Source organism: Pseudophryne corroboree, chromosome 1, assembly GCF_028390025.1.
Source record: "Pseudophryne corroboree isolate aPseCor3 chromosome 1, aPseCor3.hap2, whole genome shotgun sequence".
Lineage (NCBI taxonomy): Eukaryota > Metazoa > Chordata > Amphibia > Anura > Myobatrachidae > Pseudophryne > Pseudophryne corroboree.
The window spans coordinates 940081213-940097311 of NC_086444.1; the positions used below are offsets into that span (position 1 = coordinate 940081213).

Consider the following 16099-nt stretch of genomic DNA (forward strand, 5'->3'; position numbering starts at 1 on the left):
TGTCTGGAACTCGCTAGCGGGGAAATACGGCGGGACGCAGCGATATTCCCCCCATCCGCTGGAGCTCGATTTCGGGCAGGAGCAGCGGGGATCAGCTGCACCTATCCCGCTGTTCACATTCCCACTGCCTGCACGAGAAAACCTGGGATATCAAAGTCTACATTTTGGTATTGTATGAAATGAACCAAGTGTCTGGTACAATAGCACCTGTCACGTTTTATTTATTTAACAATCTTTATCTAGGGTGATTAGCAAATAAGCTCTCTGCTACATTACTGGTTAGTGGTAATATTATTCTTACATTACCAAGTCTTTTAGGCTTGGATCAATATGTGTTTGATGGTTTTGCCTTACAAGCTTACACCTGCTGTGTTCTGACCATATACTCTTTTGCAGGGTAATATGCTAAATGCTGTGGTAATTAACCAACTGCATACCCTGCATAGGTACACATATATGGTATACTCATCTAATTATTATTTGCCCTTCTAACATATGCTTTTTCCAAAAACTATGATTGAAGGTGACCATACCAATCAGTGACAAGCATCTAATTGCAGATGTATTCCACGAATGGTGCTTAATTGCATCTGAGCATTTATGCTATATAGCGGTGGACAGGTTTGGTACTTGGATGAGACCACTTTGGAATACCCTGATACTACAATATTTGTTCTCATTTTTGTTTATTTCAGAGATTTTGTATACCAATGGTGGATCTTTGGTTGTGAGAAAAACACAGATATTAACCCACTGATTATAAAGGATTCTTTGTAGTAATTCCCCTATTCTTTCTTGGTGATTCATTTATGCTTATTACTGTCTTATTTAGACAGCACAACCAAGAATGATTTTGTTATCTATATACAATTGACTGGTGTATAGTACAATACAAATAAGGAAGGATTCACTTTGATTGGATATTTATGGCCTTGATACTTGTTTGCCATACAATTGTCATATCCAATCTGCACTTTTTGAGCCTGCCGTTCACATGTGTGTCTGTCCTTCTTTCATTTTTCTTGTTGAAAATATGAACGATTCCATTTCCAATATAAAGTGACAAATGAAAGGGCTAGCTTAAGAAATTGCGGACATACCCCACTGGAGATGCCCAATCTCTTCCGATCTTGGAAGCTAAGCAGTGGAGGGCCGGACCAGTACTCGGATGGGAGACCACCTTGGAACATCCTGGTACTGCAAATAAATTTTGCTGCCCAATTCTAAGTCACAGATGGGTACTCGGATTCATATGACCTATGATTTAATTCCCTGCAACTACTTTTTCCATTTGGGATTTTTGCAGTATGAATGATGGTCATATATTCACTTGACAGACACCATTGAGACTAGTAGGTGTTTCTCCCCCCCCCCCTTTTTTGTGAATTCTAAAGCTTTTCCGGCTTACATTATATTATAGCAATTTTCGCTAATTATTTACTAAATTGATATAGATATTTTTTGCACAATAGTCTTGAATCACATAGAATAAGCTTTGAACTCCGATAATTCTATATATTTTTAACAAGAATCTATTAAAATCATGATTTTACCAGTTTAAAACATGTATACAACCTAGTTCCTCTGAGTTAGAGTGCTCCCAAACAAGAGTCTACTTCTTTTTCCATTTCTCTTATTTGGTACTTTTTCTCAATATATTTCTGACTCATGGGAGCACCACTGAATGGTAACTATATTTAGTGCTCCTTAAAAGACATACTATCTTTCTATATGCACAGTTACCTTAATCTGAAGCAATTCTATAACATAAATTTCAGTTTCTCAGAGGACATTACTCAGATTGCTTTTCGTACAAAAATTATTGCTAGACCGGTGCGGCTCCAACAAACCCCTTTCTTGAATATCCGATAAAGGTTTTCCAAATAATATATTACCGACAGGGGTTCCCCCATATTTAAACAACCAGCACCGGGCTCTGCGCCTGGTCCTGGTTCCAAAAATACGGGGGACAAAAAGCGTAGGGGTCCCCCGTATTTCTGAAACCAGCACCGGGCTCCACTAGCCAGATACATAATGCCACAGCCGGGGGACACTTTTATATTGGTCCCTGTGGCCCTGGCATTACATACCCAACTAGTCACCCCTGGCTGGGGTACCCTGGAGGAGTGGGGACCCCTTCAATCAAGGGGTCTCCCCCCTCCAGCCACCCAAGGGCCATGGGTGAAGCCCGAGGCTGTCCCCCCCATCCAACGTGTCGGCGGCAGCAGGTGGACTTGGTCACTGCATGCGTGTATGTAACAAGGTGGCAGCGTTTGGAAGCAGGAGGAAGCAGAGCGGAGAGACCGGATGACGCGTGCAGCGCCAGGAGGCTCGCGGTCAGAGGACGGCCAGCGGTGGATGTTTAGTGCCCGCAGGCAGAGCAAATCCTGTTGTAGAAAGCACCGCTCGAGTAAAGGTGTCCCAAGGCAGGGCCGGATTAACAATGGGGCGGATGGAGCTGCAGCTCCAGGCCCCCCATTGAAAATAGCCCCACAGAACCCCAACCCGAAGGCCTATCTGTAACTCTGCCGTGTCTCCCCCAATTCCCGAAATGAATCCACCTGAAAGTCTGCCCCCAGACCCGTCCGAATCCCCGCCCCCTCGGCCGTCTGACGTTACTGCTTACCTCAGACTCGGACTGTGCAGATGGGTGGTAAATCCCCGTGTACTCCCCTGCTCTGTAACCCCTCCCACTAACATCGGGGGGCGTGGCTAATGCAGGGTCAGCTGGTGACCGGGCAGGGAGAAGCTTTATACAGCAGTGAGCAGTCACTTCACTACTTCAGCTGCTGTGCAGTGTACATGGTGGATTGCCTGCTGTTGTAACGCTGAGGAGATTCCTGCTCAGGGCAGGAACTCCCCAGCAGTGTCTGCTGTGCTCCGATTGGCAGAGTGACACATCACTCACAGTCAGCCAGCCAATCGGAGCACAGACACCCCCACACCATTCCCAGACAGGAGGCTTCATTGTGATGAAATTGCAGGCTGAACAGTTCAACACTACACAGAACAAATGGTAAGTGTAGTGTCAGTGTGTCACATACTATGTACTGTATGTGTATAGCACTGCACAGAGTAATCACTGTAATAAGCCTGGCCCCTCCCCCTCCCTTTTCTCCCCAAAGCCTACATGTTCCTTATATCCTTATCCCCATGGATGTAGCAGCCTCTTCTGTAACCCCCTCCCTCCCTCCCAGCTGCCTTTTCTACTGTATTTATAATAAGAATTTACTCACCGGTAATTCTATTTCTCGTAGTCCGTAGTGGATGCTGGGACTCCGTAAGGACCATGGGGAATAGCGGCTCCGCAGGAGACTGGGCACAACTAAAAGAAAGCTTTTGGTCTAACTGGTGTGCACTGGCTCCTCCCTCTATGACCCTCCTCCAGACTTCAGTTAGGATACTGTGCCCGGAAGAGCTGACACAATAAGGAAGGATTTTGAATCCCGGGTAAGACTCATACCAGCCACACCAATCACACCGTATAACTCGTGATACAATACCCAGTTAACAGTATGACAACAACTGAGCCTCTCAACAGATGGCTCAACAATAACCCTTTAGTTAAACAATAACTATATACAAGTATTGCAGACAATCCGCACTTGGGATGGGCGCCCAGCATCCACTACGGACTACGAGATATAGAATTACCGGTGAGTAAATTCTTATTTTCTCTGACGTCCTAAGTGGATGCTGGGACTCCGTAAGGACCATGGGGATTATACCAAAGCTCCCAAACGGGCGGGAGAGTGCGGATGACTCTGCAGCACCGAATGGGCAAACTCTAGGTCCTCCTCAGCCAGGGTGTCAAACTTGTAGAATTTAGCAAATGTGTTTGACCCCGACCAAGTAGCTGCTCGGCAAAGTTGTAGCGCCGAGACCCCTCGGGCAGCCGCCCAAGAAGAGCCCACCTTCCTTGTGGAATGGGCTTTCACTGATTTAGGATGCGGCAGTCCAGCCGCAGAATGTGCAAGCTGAATCGTACTACAGATCCAGCGAGCAATAGTCTGCTTTGAAGCAGGTGCACCCAACTTGTTGGGCGCATACAGGATAAATAGCGAGTCAGTCTTTCTGACTCCAGCTGTCCTGGAAACATAAATTTTCAGGGCCCTGACTACGTCCAACAACTTGGAAGCCTCCAAGTCTTTTGTAGCCGCAGGCACCACGATAGGTTGGTTCAGATGAAAAGCTGATACCACCTTAGGGAGAAACTGGGGACGAGTCCTCAATTCTGCCCTATCCATATGGAAAATCAGATAAGGGCTTTTACATGACAAAGCCGCCAATTCTGATACACGCCTGGCCGAAGCCAAGGCCAACAACATGACCACTTTCCACGTGAGATATTTCAATTCCACGGTTTTAAGTGGCTCAAACCAATGTGACTTTAGGAAATCCAACACCACGTTGAGATCCCAAGGTGCCACTGGAGGCACAAAAAGGGGGCTGAATATGCAGCACTCCCTTAACAAAAGTCTGAACTTCAGGTAGTGAAGCCAGTTCTCTCTGGAAGAAAATTGATAGAGCCGAAATCTGGACCTTAATGGAACCCAATTTTAGGCCCATAGTCACCCCTGACTGTAGGAAGTGCAGAAAACGGCCCAGCTGAAATTCCTCCGTTGGGGCCTTCCTGGCCTCACACCACGCAACATTTTGCCAAATGCGGTGATAATGGTTTGCGGTCACTTCTTTCCTAGCTTTAATCAGCGTAGGAATGACTTCCTCCGGAATGCCCTTTTCCTTCAGGATCCGGTGTTCAACCGCCATGCCGTCAAACGCAGCCGCGGTAAGTCTTGGAACAGACAGGGCCCCTGCTGCAGCAGGTCCTGTCTGAGCGGCAGAGGCCATGGGTCCTCTGAGATCATTTCTTGAAGTTCCGGGTACCAAGCTCTTCTTGGCCAATCCGGAACAATGAGTATAGTTCTTACTCCTCTTCTCCTTATTATCCTCAGTACCTTTGGTATGAGAGGAAGAGGAGGGAACACATAAACCGACCGGTACACCCACGGTGTCACTAGAGCATCCACAGCTATCGCCTGAGGGTCTCTCGACCTGGCGCAATATCTTTCTAGCTTTTTGTTTAGGCGGGACGCCATCATGTCCACCTGTGGCTTTTCCCAACGGTTTACAATCAGTTGGAAGACTTCCGGATGAAGTCCCCACTCTCCCGGGTGGAGGTCGTGTCTGCTGAGGAAGTCTGCTTCCCAGTTGTCCACTCCCGGAATGAACACTGCTGACAGTGCTAACACGTGATTTTCCGCCCATCGGAGAATCCTTGTGGCTTCTGCCATCGCCGTCCTGCTTCTTGTGCCGCCCTGTCGGTTTACATGGGCGACTGCCGTGATGTTGTCTGACTGGATCAGTACCGGCTGGTTTTGAAGCAGGGGTTTTGCCTGACTTAGGGCATTGAAAATGGCCCTCAGTTCCAGAATATTTATGTGTAGGGAAGTCTCCTGACTTGACCATAGTCCTTGGAAGTTTCTTCCCTGTGTGACTGCCCCCCAGCCTCGAAGGCTGGCATCCGTGGTCACCAGGACCCAGTCCTGTATGCCGAATCTGCGGCCCTCTTGAAGATGAGCACTTTGCAGCCACCACAGCAGAGACACCCTGGTCCTTGGAGACAGGGTTATCAGCCGATGCATCTGAAGATGCGATCCGGACCACTTGTCCAACAGGTCCCACTGAAAGGTTCTTGCATGGAACCTGCCGAATGGAATTGCTTCGTAGGAAGCTACCATCTTTCCCAGGATCCGCGTGCAGTGATGCACCGACACCTGTTTTGGTTTTAGGAGGCCTCTGACTAGAGATGACAGCTCCTTGGCCTTCTCCTCCGGGAGAAACACTTTTTTCTGTTCTGTGTCCAGAACCATCCCCAGGAACAGTAGACGTGTACCGTAGGGACCAGCTGTGACTTTGGAATATTTAGAATCCAGCCGTGCTGTTGTAGCACCTCCCGAGATAGTGCTACCCCAACCAACAACTGCTCCCTGGACCTCGCCTTTATCAGGAGATCGTCCAAGTACGGGATAATTAAAACTCCCTTCTTTCGAAGGAGTATCATCATTTCGGCCATTACCTTGGTAAATACCCTCGGAGCCGTGGATAGACCAAACGGCAACGTCTGGAATTGGTAATGACAATCCTGTACCACAAATCTGAGGTACTCCTGGTGAGGATGGTAAATGGGGACATGCAGGTAAGCATCCTTGATGTCCAGTGATACCATGTAATCCCCCTCGTCCAGGCTTGCAATAACCGCCCTGAGCGATTCCATCTTGAACTTGAATTTTTTTATATATGTGTTCAAGGATTTCAAATTTAAAATGGGTCTCACCGAACCGTCCGGTTTCGGTACCACAAACATTGTGGAATAGTAACCCCGTCCTTGTTGAAGTAGGGGCACTTTGACTATCACCTGCTGGGAATACAGCTTGTGAATTGCCTCTAACACTGCCTCCCTGCCTGAGGGAGTTGTTGGCAAGGCAGATTTGAGGAAACGGCGGGGGGGGAGACGTCTCGAATTCCAGCTTGTACCCCTGAGATACTACTTGAAGGATCCAGGGATCCACCCGTGAGCGAGCCCACTGATTGCTGAAGTTTTTGAGACGGGCCCCCACCGTACCTGGCTCCGCCTGTGGAGCCCCAGCATCATGCGGTGGACTTGGAGGAAGCGGGGGAGGACTTTTGCTCCTGGGAACTGGCTGTATGCTGCAGCTTTTTCCCTCTACCTCTGCCTCTGGGCAGAAAGGACGCGCCTTTAACCCGCTTGCCCTTGTGGGGCAGAAAGGACTGTACCTGATAATACGGTGCTTTCTTTGGCTGTGAGGGAACATGGGGTAAAAATGTAGACTTCCCAGCTGTTGCTGTGGAAACGAGGTCGGAGAGACCATCCCCGAACAACTCCTCATCCTTATAAGGCAAAACTTCCATGTGCCTTTTAGAATCTGCATCACCTGTCCACTGCCGAGTCCATAACCCTCTCCTGGCAGAAATGGACATTGCACTTATTTTAGATGCCAGCCGGCAAATATCCCTCTGTGCATCTCTCATGTATAAGAGTGCGTCTCTAATATGCTCTACGGTTAGCAATATAGTGTCCCTGTCTAGGGTATCAATATTTTCCGACAGGGAATCTGGCCACGCAGTTGCAGCACTGCACATCCATGCTGAAGCAATAACTGGTCTCAGTATAATACCTGTGTGTGTATATACAGACTTCAGGATAGCCTCCTGCTTTCTATCAGCAGGTTCCTTTAGGGCGGCCGTATCCGGAGACGGTAGTGCCACCTTCTTTGACAAGCGTGTGAGCGCTTTATCCACCCTAGGGGATGTTTCCCAACGTGACCTATCCTCTGGCGGGAAAGGGTACGTCATTAGTAACCGTTTAGAAATTAACAGTTTCTTATCGGGGGAAGCCCACGCTTCTTCACACACTTCATTTAATTCCTCAGATGGAGGAAAAACTACTGGTAGTTTTTTCTCTCCAAACATAAAACCCCTTTTTTGTGGTACCTGGGGTAACATCAGAAATATGCAACACATTTTTCATTGCCTCAATCATGTAACGTGTGGCCCTATTGGAAGTTACATTAGTCTCATTGTCGTCGACACTGGAGTCGGTATCCGTGTCGACATCTGTGTCTGCCATCTGAGGTAGCGGGCGTTTTAGAGCCCCTGATGGCTTTTGAGACGCCTGGGCAGGCACACGGTGAGAAGCCGGCTGTCCCATATTTGGTATGTCGTCAAACCTTTTATGTAAGGAGTCGACACTGTCACGTAATTCCTTCCACATAACCATCCACTCAGGTGTCGGCCCCGCAGGGGGTGACATCACATTTATCGGCATCTGCTCCGCCTCCACGTAAGCCTCCTCAAACATGTCGACACAGCCATACCGACACACCGCACACACACAGGGAATGCTTGGGGAGACAGAGAGAGAGTATGCCAGCACACACCAGAGCGCTATATAACACAGGGATTAACACTATAACTGAGTGTTTTCCCTTATAGCTGCTTATATATATATATATATATATATATATATATATATATATATTGCTGCGCCTAAATTTAGTGCCCCCCCTCTCTTTTTTACCCTTTTGTAGCTTGAAACTGCAGGGGAGAGCCAGGGAGCGATCCTTCCAGCGGAGCTGTGAGGGAAAAATGGCGCCAGTGTGCTGAGGGAGATAGCCCCGCACCTTTTTCGGCACACTTTTCTCCCGCTTTTTATGGATTCTGGCAGGGGTATTTATCACATATATAGCCTCTGGGACTATATATTGTGATTTTTTGCCAGCCAAGGTATGAAGATTGCTGCTCAGGGCGCGCCCCCCCCCCCTGCACCCATCAGTGACCGGAGTGTGAGGTGTGCATGAGGAGCAATGGCGCACAGCTGCAGTGCTGTGCGCTACCTTGTTGAAGACCGAAGTCTTCTGCCGCCGATTTTCAGAACCATCTTCATGCTTCTGGCTCTGTAAGGGGGACGGCGGCGCGGCTCCGGGACCGAACGATCGAGGTCGAGTCCTGTGTTCGATCCCTCTGGAGCTAATGGTGTCCAGTAGCCTAAGAAGCCCAAACTAGCTCCAATCAGGTAGGTTCGCTTCTTCTCCCCTTAGTCCCTCCTAACAGTGAGTCTGTTGCCAGCAGATCTCACTGAAAATAAAAAAAACTAAATTATACTTTCTTTTCTAGGAGCTTAGGAGAGCCCCTAGTGTGCATCCAGCTCAGCCGGGCACAAGATTCTAACTGGGGTCTGGAGGAGGGTCATAGAGGGAGGAGCCAGTGCACACCAGTTAGACCAAAAGCTTTCTTTTAGTTGTGCCCAGTCTCCTGCGGAGCCGCTATTCCCCATGGTCCTTACGGAGTCCCAGCATCCACTTAGGACGTCAGAGAAATATATATATATATACACCTTGACAAAGGGGCGGGTAAGCCCCGAAACGTCGGCTTATTTATTCACGTTTTGAATACAACTTTTGCATGTTTACAAAACCCTGAGTGCCGCTGTCATCTTTATTGGGATACTGCACATTGTTACCAGGAGGCACCAGGGTCACGAGTGGCCATCAGGAGGAGTGCCGGTCCACATCTGCTATATATATATATATATATATATATATATATACTGTGTATATATGTATTGTATGTGTATTCATTCTACGTGTATGCTATTTATATGTAAGTTATACTGTATGTGTAAATGTATATACAGGTTGAGTATCCCTTATCCAAATATTCCGAAATACGGAATATTCCTAAATACGAAATTTTTTGAGTGAGAGCGAGATAGTGAAACCTTTGTTTTATGATGGCTCAATGTACACAAACTTTGTTTAATACACAAAGTTATTAAAAATATTGTGTTAAATGACCTTCAGGCTGTGTATATTAGGTGTATATGAAACATAAATGATTTGTGTGAATTTACACACACTTTGTTTAATGCCCAAAGTTATTAAAAATATTGGCTAAAATTACCTTCAGGCTGTGTGTATAAGGTGTATATGAAACATAAATGCATTCTGTGCTTAGAGTTAGGTCCCATCACCATTATATCTCATAATGGTATGCAATTATTCCAAAATACGGAAAATCCGATATCCAAAATAGTTCTGGTCCCAAGCATTTTGGATAAGGAATACTCGAATACTCAACCTGTATAAACAAGCCAGCCGGTTTATATGTTTTTATTCAATGAGCAACACGTGAGAGAGCTGTGGAAACATGGACAACATTGGAGAGCTGTGGAATTGGGTGCCGACACACTTTCATGCATAAATATATTTTATAACATATGGGTTGGGGATGTGTTGCCGGCTGCCAGGATCCCAGTGGTCAGCATACCGACCCTGGGATTATAGTGTGTGTGTGTGTGTGTGTGTGTGTGTGTGTGTGTGTGTGTGTGTGTGTGTATATATATATATATATATATATATATATAATAAGATTTTACTCACCGGTAAATCTATTTCTCGTAGTCCGTAGTGGATGCTGGGACTCCGTAAGGACCATGGGGAATAGCGGCTCCGCAGGAGACTGGGCACAACTAAAGAAAGCTTTAGGACTACCTGGTGTGCACTGGCTCCTCCCACTATGACCCTCCTCCAGACCTCAGTTAGGATACTGTGCCCGGAAGAGCTGACACAATAGGAAAAGGATTTTGAATCGCGGGTAAGACTCACACCAATCACACCGTATAACTCGTGATATTATACCCAGTTAACAGTATGAAATATAACTGAGCCTCACTACAGATGGCTCATAACAATAACTATATACAAGTATTGCAGACAATCCGCACTTGGGATGGGCGCCCAGCATCCACTACGGACTACGAGAAAATAAGATTTTACTCACCAGTAAATCTATTTCTCGTAGTCCGTAGTGGATGCTGGGGACTCCGTAAGGACCACGGGGATTAGCGGCTCCGCAGGAGACTGGACACAACTAAAGAAAGCTTTAGGACTACCTGGTGTGCACTGGCTCCTCCCACTAAGACCCTCCTCCAGACCTCAGTTAGTATACTGTGCCCGGAAGAGCTGACACAATAAGGAAGGATTTTGAATCCCGGGTAAGACTCATACCAGCCACACCGTATAACTCGTGATACTATACCCAGTTAACAGTATGATAACAACTGAGCCTCTCAACAGATGGCTCAACAATAACCCTTTAGTTAGGCAATAACTATATACAAGTATTGCAGACAATCCACACTTGGGATGGGCGCCCAGCATCCACTACGGACTACGAGAAATAGATTTACCGGTGAGTAAAATCTTATTTTCTCTAACGTCCTAAGTGGATGCTGGGGACTCCGTAAGGACCATGGGGATTATACCAAAGCTCCCAAACGGGCGGGAGAGTGCGGATGACTCTGCAGCACCGAATGAGCAAACTCTAGGTCCTCCTCAGCCAGGGTATCAAACTTGTAGACTCTTGCAAGAGTGTTTGAACCCGACCAAGTAACAGCTCGGCAAATTTTTGCAAAGCCGAGACCCCTCGGGCAGCCGCCCAAGAAGAGCCCCTTTCCTCGTGGAATGGGCTTTCACAGATTTAGGGTGCGGCAGTCCAGCCGCAGAATGTGCAAGTTGAATCGTGCTACAGATCCAGCGAGCAATAGTCTGCTTAGAAGCAGGAGCACCCAGCTTGTTGGGTGCATACAGGATAAATAGCGAGTCAGTTTTCCTGACTCCAGCCGTCCTGGAAACACATACTTTTCAGGGCCCTGACTACGTACAGAAAATTGGAATCCTCCAAGTCCCAAGTAGCCGCAGGCACCACAATAGGTTGGTTCACATGAAAAACTGCTACCACCTTAGGAAGGAATTGGGAACGAGTCCTCAATTCCGCCTTATCCATATAAAATACAGATAAGGGCTTTTGACAAAGCCGCCAATTCTGATACACGCCTGGCTGACGCCAAGCCCACAGCATGACCACTTTCCACGTGAGGTATTGTAGCTCCACGGATTTAAGTGGCTCAACTCAATGCGACTTCAGGAAATCCAACACTACGTTGAGATCCCACGGTGCCACTGGAGGCACAAACGGGGGCTGACTATGCAGCACTCTCTTAACAAAAGTCTGAACTTCAGGCAGTGAAGCCAGTTCTATTTTGGAAGAAAATCGATAGAGCCGAAATCTGGACCTTAATGGAACCCAATTTTAGGCCCATAGTCACCTCTGACTTGTAGGAAGTGCAGAAATCGACCTAGCTGAAATTCCTCCTTTGGGGCCTTACTGGCCTCACAGCACGCAACATATTTCCGCCATATGCGGTGATAATGGTTTGCATTCACTTCTTTCCTAGCTTTAAATAGCGTAGGGATAACTTCCTCCGGAATGCCCTTTTCCTTCAGGATCCGGCGTTCAACCGCCATGCCGTCAAACGCAGCCGCGGTAAGTCTTGGAACAGACAGGGCCCCTGCTGCAGCAGGTCCTGTCTGAGCGGCAGAGGCCATGGGTCCTCTGAGATCATTTCTTGGAGTTCTGGGTACCAAGCTCTTCTTGGCCACCCGAAACAATGAGTATTGTTCTTACTCCTCTCCTTCTTATTATTCTCATTACCCTGGGTATGAGAGGCAGAGAAGGGAACACATACACCGACTGCTACACCCACGGTGTTACCAGAGCGTCCACAGCTATCGCCTGAGGGTCCCTTGACCTGGCGCAATATCTTTGTAGCTTTTTGTTGAGGCGGGACGCCATCCTGTCCACCTGTGGCCTTTCCCCACGGTGAACAATCATTTGGAAGACTTCTGGATGAAGTCCCCACTCTCCCGGGTGGAGGTCGTGTCTGCTGAGAAAGTCTGCTTCTCAGTTGTCCACTCTGGGAATGAACACTACTGACAGTGCTAACACATGATTTTCCGCCCATCGGAGAATCCTTGTGGCTTCTGCCATCGCCATCCTGCTTCTTGTGCCGCCCTGTCGGTTTACATGAGCGACCGCCGTGATGTTGTCTGACTGGATCAGCACCGGCCGGTGTTGAAGCAGGGGTCTAGCCTGACTTAGGGCATTGTAAATGGCCCATAGTTCCAGAACATTTATGAGTAGGGAAGTCTCCTGACTTTTCCATAGGCCTTGGAAGTTTCTTCCCTGTGTGACTGCCCCCCAGCCTTGAAGGCTGGCATCCGTGGTCACCAGGACCCAGTCCTGTATGCCAAATCTGCGGCCCCCTAGAAGATGAGCACTCTGCAGTCACCACCACAGCGACACCCTGGCCCTTGGAGACAGGGTTATCCGCCGATGCATCGGAGGATGCGACCCGGACCACTTGTCCAACAGATCCCACTGGAAGATCCTTGCATGGGACTTGGCGAATGGAAATTCTTCGTAAGAAGCTACCATCTTTCCCAAGGCTCACGTGCATTGATGCACCGATACCTGTATTTGTATTAGGAGGTCTCCGTCTAGAGACGCCAACTCCTTGGACTTCTCCTCCGGGAGAAACCCTTTTTATCCTGTTCTGTGTCCAGAACCATAGCCAGGAACAGTAGACGCGTCGTAGGAACCAGCTGCGACTTTGGAATATTCAGAATCCAGCCATGCTGTTGTAGCACTTCCCGAGATAGTGCTACTCCTACGAACAACTGCTCCCTGGACCTCGCCTTTATAAGGAGATCGTCCAAGTACGGGATAAGTACTTCGGCCATTACCTTGGTAAATACCCTCGGTGCCGGGGACAGACCAACGGCAACGTCTGGAATTGGTAATGACAATCCTGTACCACAATTTTGAGGTACACCTGGTGAAGAGGGTAAATAGGGACATGCAGGTAAGTATCCTTGATGTCCAGTGATACCCTGAAATTTTCCAGGCTTGCAATAATCACCCTGAGCGATTCCATTTTGAACTTGAACCTTCGTATATAAGTGTTCAAGGATTTCAATTTTAGAATGGGTCTCACCGAACCGTCTGGTTTTGGTACCACAATCATTTTGGAATAGTAACCCCGGCCTTGTTGAAGGAGGGGTACCTTGATTTCACCTGCTGGAAGTACAGCTTGTGAATTGCCGCCAGTACTACCTTTCTCCGAGGGCAGCAGGCAAGGCTGATGTGAGGCAACGGCGAGGGGGAGTCGTCTCGAACTCCAGCCTGTATCCCTGTGATACTACTTGCAGAACCTAGGGATCCACCTGTGGGCAAGCCCACTGGTCCCTGTAGTTCCCGAGACGCGCCCCCACCGCACCTGTCTCCACCTGTGGAGCCCCAGCGTCATGCGGTGGACTCAGAGGAAGCGAGGGAAGATATTTGATCCTGGGAACTGGCTGACTGGTGCAGCTTTTTCCTTCTTCCCTTGTCTCTGTGCAGAAAGGAAGCGCCTTTGACCCGCTTGCTTTTCTGAAGCCGAAAGGACTGTACCTTATAATACGGTGCTTTCTTAGGCTTTTGTGAGGAAACCTGAGGTAAAAAATTTTTCTTCCCAGCTGTTGCTGTGGATACGAGGTCCCAGAGACCATCCCCAAACAATTCCTCACCCTTATAAGGCAGAATCTCCATGTGCCTTTTAAAGGCAGCATCACCTGTCCACTGCCGGGTTTCTAATACCCTCCTGGCAGAATGGACATTGCATTAATTCTGGATGCCAGCCGGCAAATATCCCTCTGTGCATCCTTTATATATAAGACAACGTCTTAAATATGCTCAATGTTAGCAAAATATTATCCCTGTCTTAGTGTATTAATATTATCTGACCTGGTATCAGACCACGCTGCAGCAGCACTATTTATGCTGAGGCAATTGCAGGTTTCAGTATATAACCTGAGTGTGTAAATACAGACTTCAGGATCGCCTCCTGCTTTTTATCAGCAGGTTCCTTCAAGGTGGCCGTATCCTAAGACGGCAGTGCCACCTTTTGACAAACGTGTGAGCGCCTTATCCACACTAAGGGATATCTCCCAACGTGACCTATCCTCTGGCGGGAAAGGGTACGCCATCAGTAACTTTTTAGAAATTACCAGTTTCTTATCGGGGGAAACCACGCTTCTTTACACACTTCATTCATTCATCTGATGGGGGAACAAAACACTGGCTGCTTTTTCTCCCCAAAAATAAAAGCCCTTTTATGTGGTACTTGGGTTCATGTCAGAAAATGCGTAACACATTTTTCATTGCCGAGATCATGTAACGGATGTTCCTAGTGGATTGTGTATATGTCTCAACCTCGTCGACACTGGAGTCATACTCCGTGTCGACATCTGTGTCTGCCATCTGAGGTAACGGGCGTTGTTTGAGCCCCTGATGGCCTTTGAGATGCCTGGGCAGGCGCGGGCTGAGAAGCCGGCTGTCCCACAGCTGTTACGTCATCCAGCCTTTTATGTAAGGAGTTGACACTGTCGGTTAATACCTTCCACCTATCCATCCACTCTGGTGTCAGCCCCACAGGGGGCGACATCCCATTTATCGGCCTCTGCTCCGCCTCCACGTAACCTTCCTCATCCAACATGTCGACACAGCCGTACCGACACACCGCACACACACAGGGAATGCTCTGACTGAGGACAGGACCCCACAAAGTCCTTTGGGGAGACCGAGAGAGAGTATGCCAGCACACACCAGAGCGCTATATAATGCAGGGATTAACACTATAACAGAGTGATTTTTCCCCAAATAGCTGCTTGTATACATATATTGCGCCTAAATTTAGTGCCCCCCCCTCTCTTTTTAACCCTTTGAGCCTGAAAACTACAGGGGAGAGCCTTGGGAGCTGTCTTCCAGCTGCACGGTGAAGAGAAAATGGCGCTAGTGTGCTGAGGGAGAAGCCCCGCCCCTTTTTCGGTGGACTTTCTCCCGCTTTTTCTGGAATACTGGCAGGGGTAATTTTACATCTATATAGCCTCTAGGACTATATATGATGTAGATTTGCCAGCCAAGGTGTCATATATTGTCCTCAGGGCGCCCCCCCCAGCGCCCTGCACCCATCAGTGACCGGAGTGTGAGGTGTACATGAGGAGCAATGGCGCACAGCTGCAGTGCTGTGCGCTACCTTGGTGAAGACCGAAGTCTTCTGCCGCCGATTTTCCGGACTCTTCATGCTTCTGGCTCTGTAAGGGGGACGGCGGCGCGGCTCTGGGAACGAACACCAAGGTCGGGTCCTGCGGTCGATCCCTCTGGAGCTAATGGTGTCCAGTAGCCTAAGAAGCCCAAACTACCACCTGTTAGGTAGGTTCGCTTCTTCTCCCCTTAGTCCCTCGCTGCAGTGAGTCTGTTGCCAGCAGATCTCACTGTAAAATAAAAAACCTAAATATACTTTCTTTCTAGGAGCTCAGGAGAGCCCCTAGTGTGCATCCAGCTCAGCCGGGCACAGAAATCTAACTGAGGTCTGGAGGAGGGTCTTAGTGGGAGGAGCCAGTGCACACCAGGTAGTCCTAAAGCTTTCTTTAGTTGTGCCCAGTCTCCTGCGGAGCCGCTAATCCCCATGGTCCTTACGGAGTCCCCAGCATCCACTACGGACTACGAGAAATAGATTTACTGGTGAGTAAAATCTTATTTTCTGTGACGTCCTAAGTGGATGCTGGGACTCCGTAAGGACCATGGGGATTATACCAAAGCTCCCAAACGGGCGGGAGAGTGCGGATGACTCTGCAGC

The 16099-nt window shown here is 48.3% G+C and overlaps 1 protein-coding gene and 1 pseudogene across 1 annotated transcript in view; one reads left to right on the forward strand and one right to left on the reverse strand.

Moving 5' to 3' along the window:
• Positions 1-16099, reverse strand: part of MGAT4D (MGAT4 family member D) — a 480101-nt gene that overhangs the window by 34049 nt on the left and 429953 nt on the right. The window lies entirely within an intron of this gene.
• LOC134935735 (5S ribosomal RNA) lies at positions 1087-1206 on the forward strand (annotated as a pseudogene).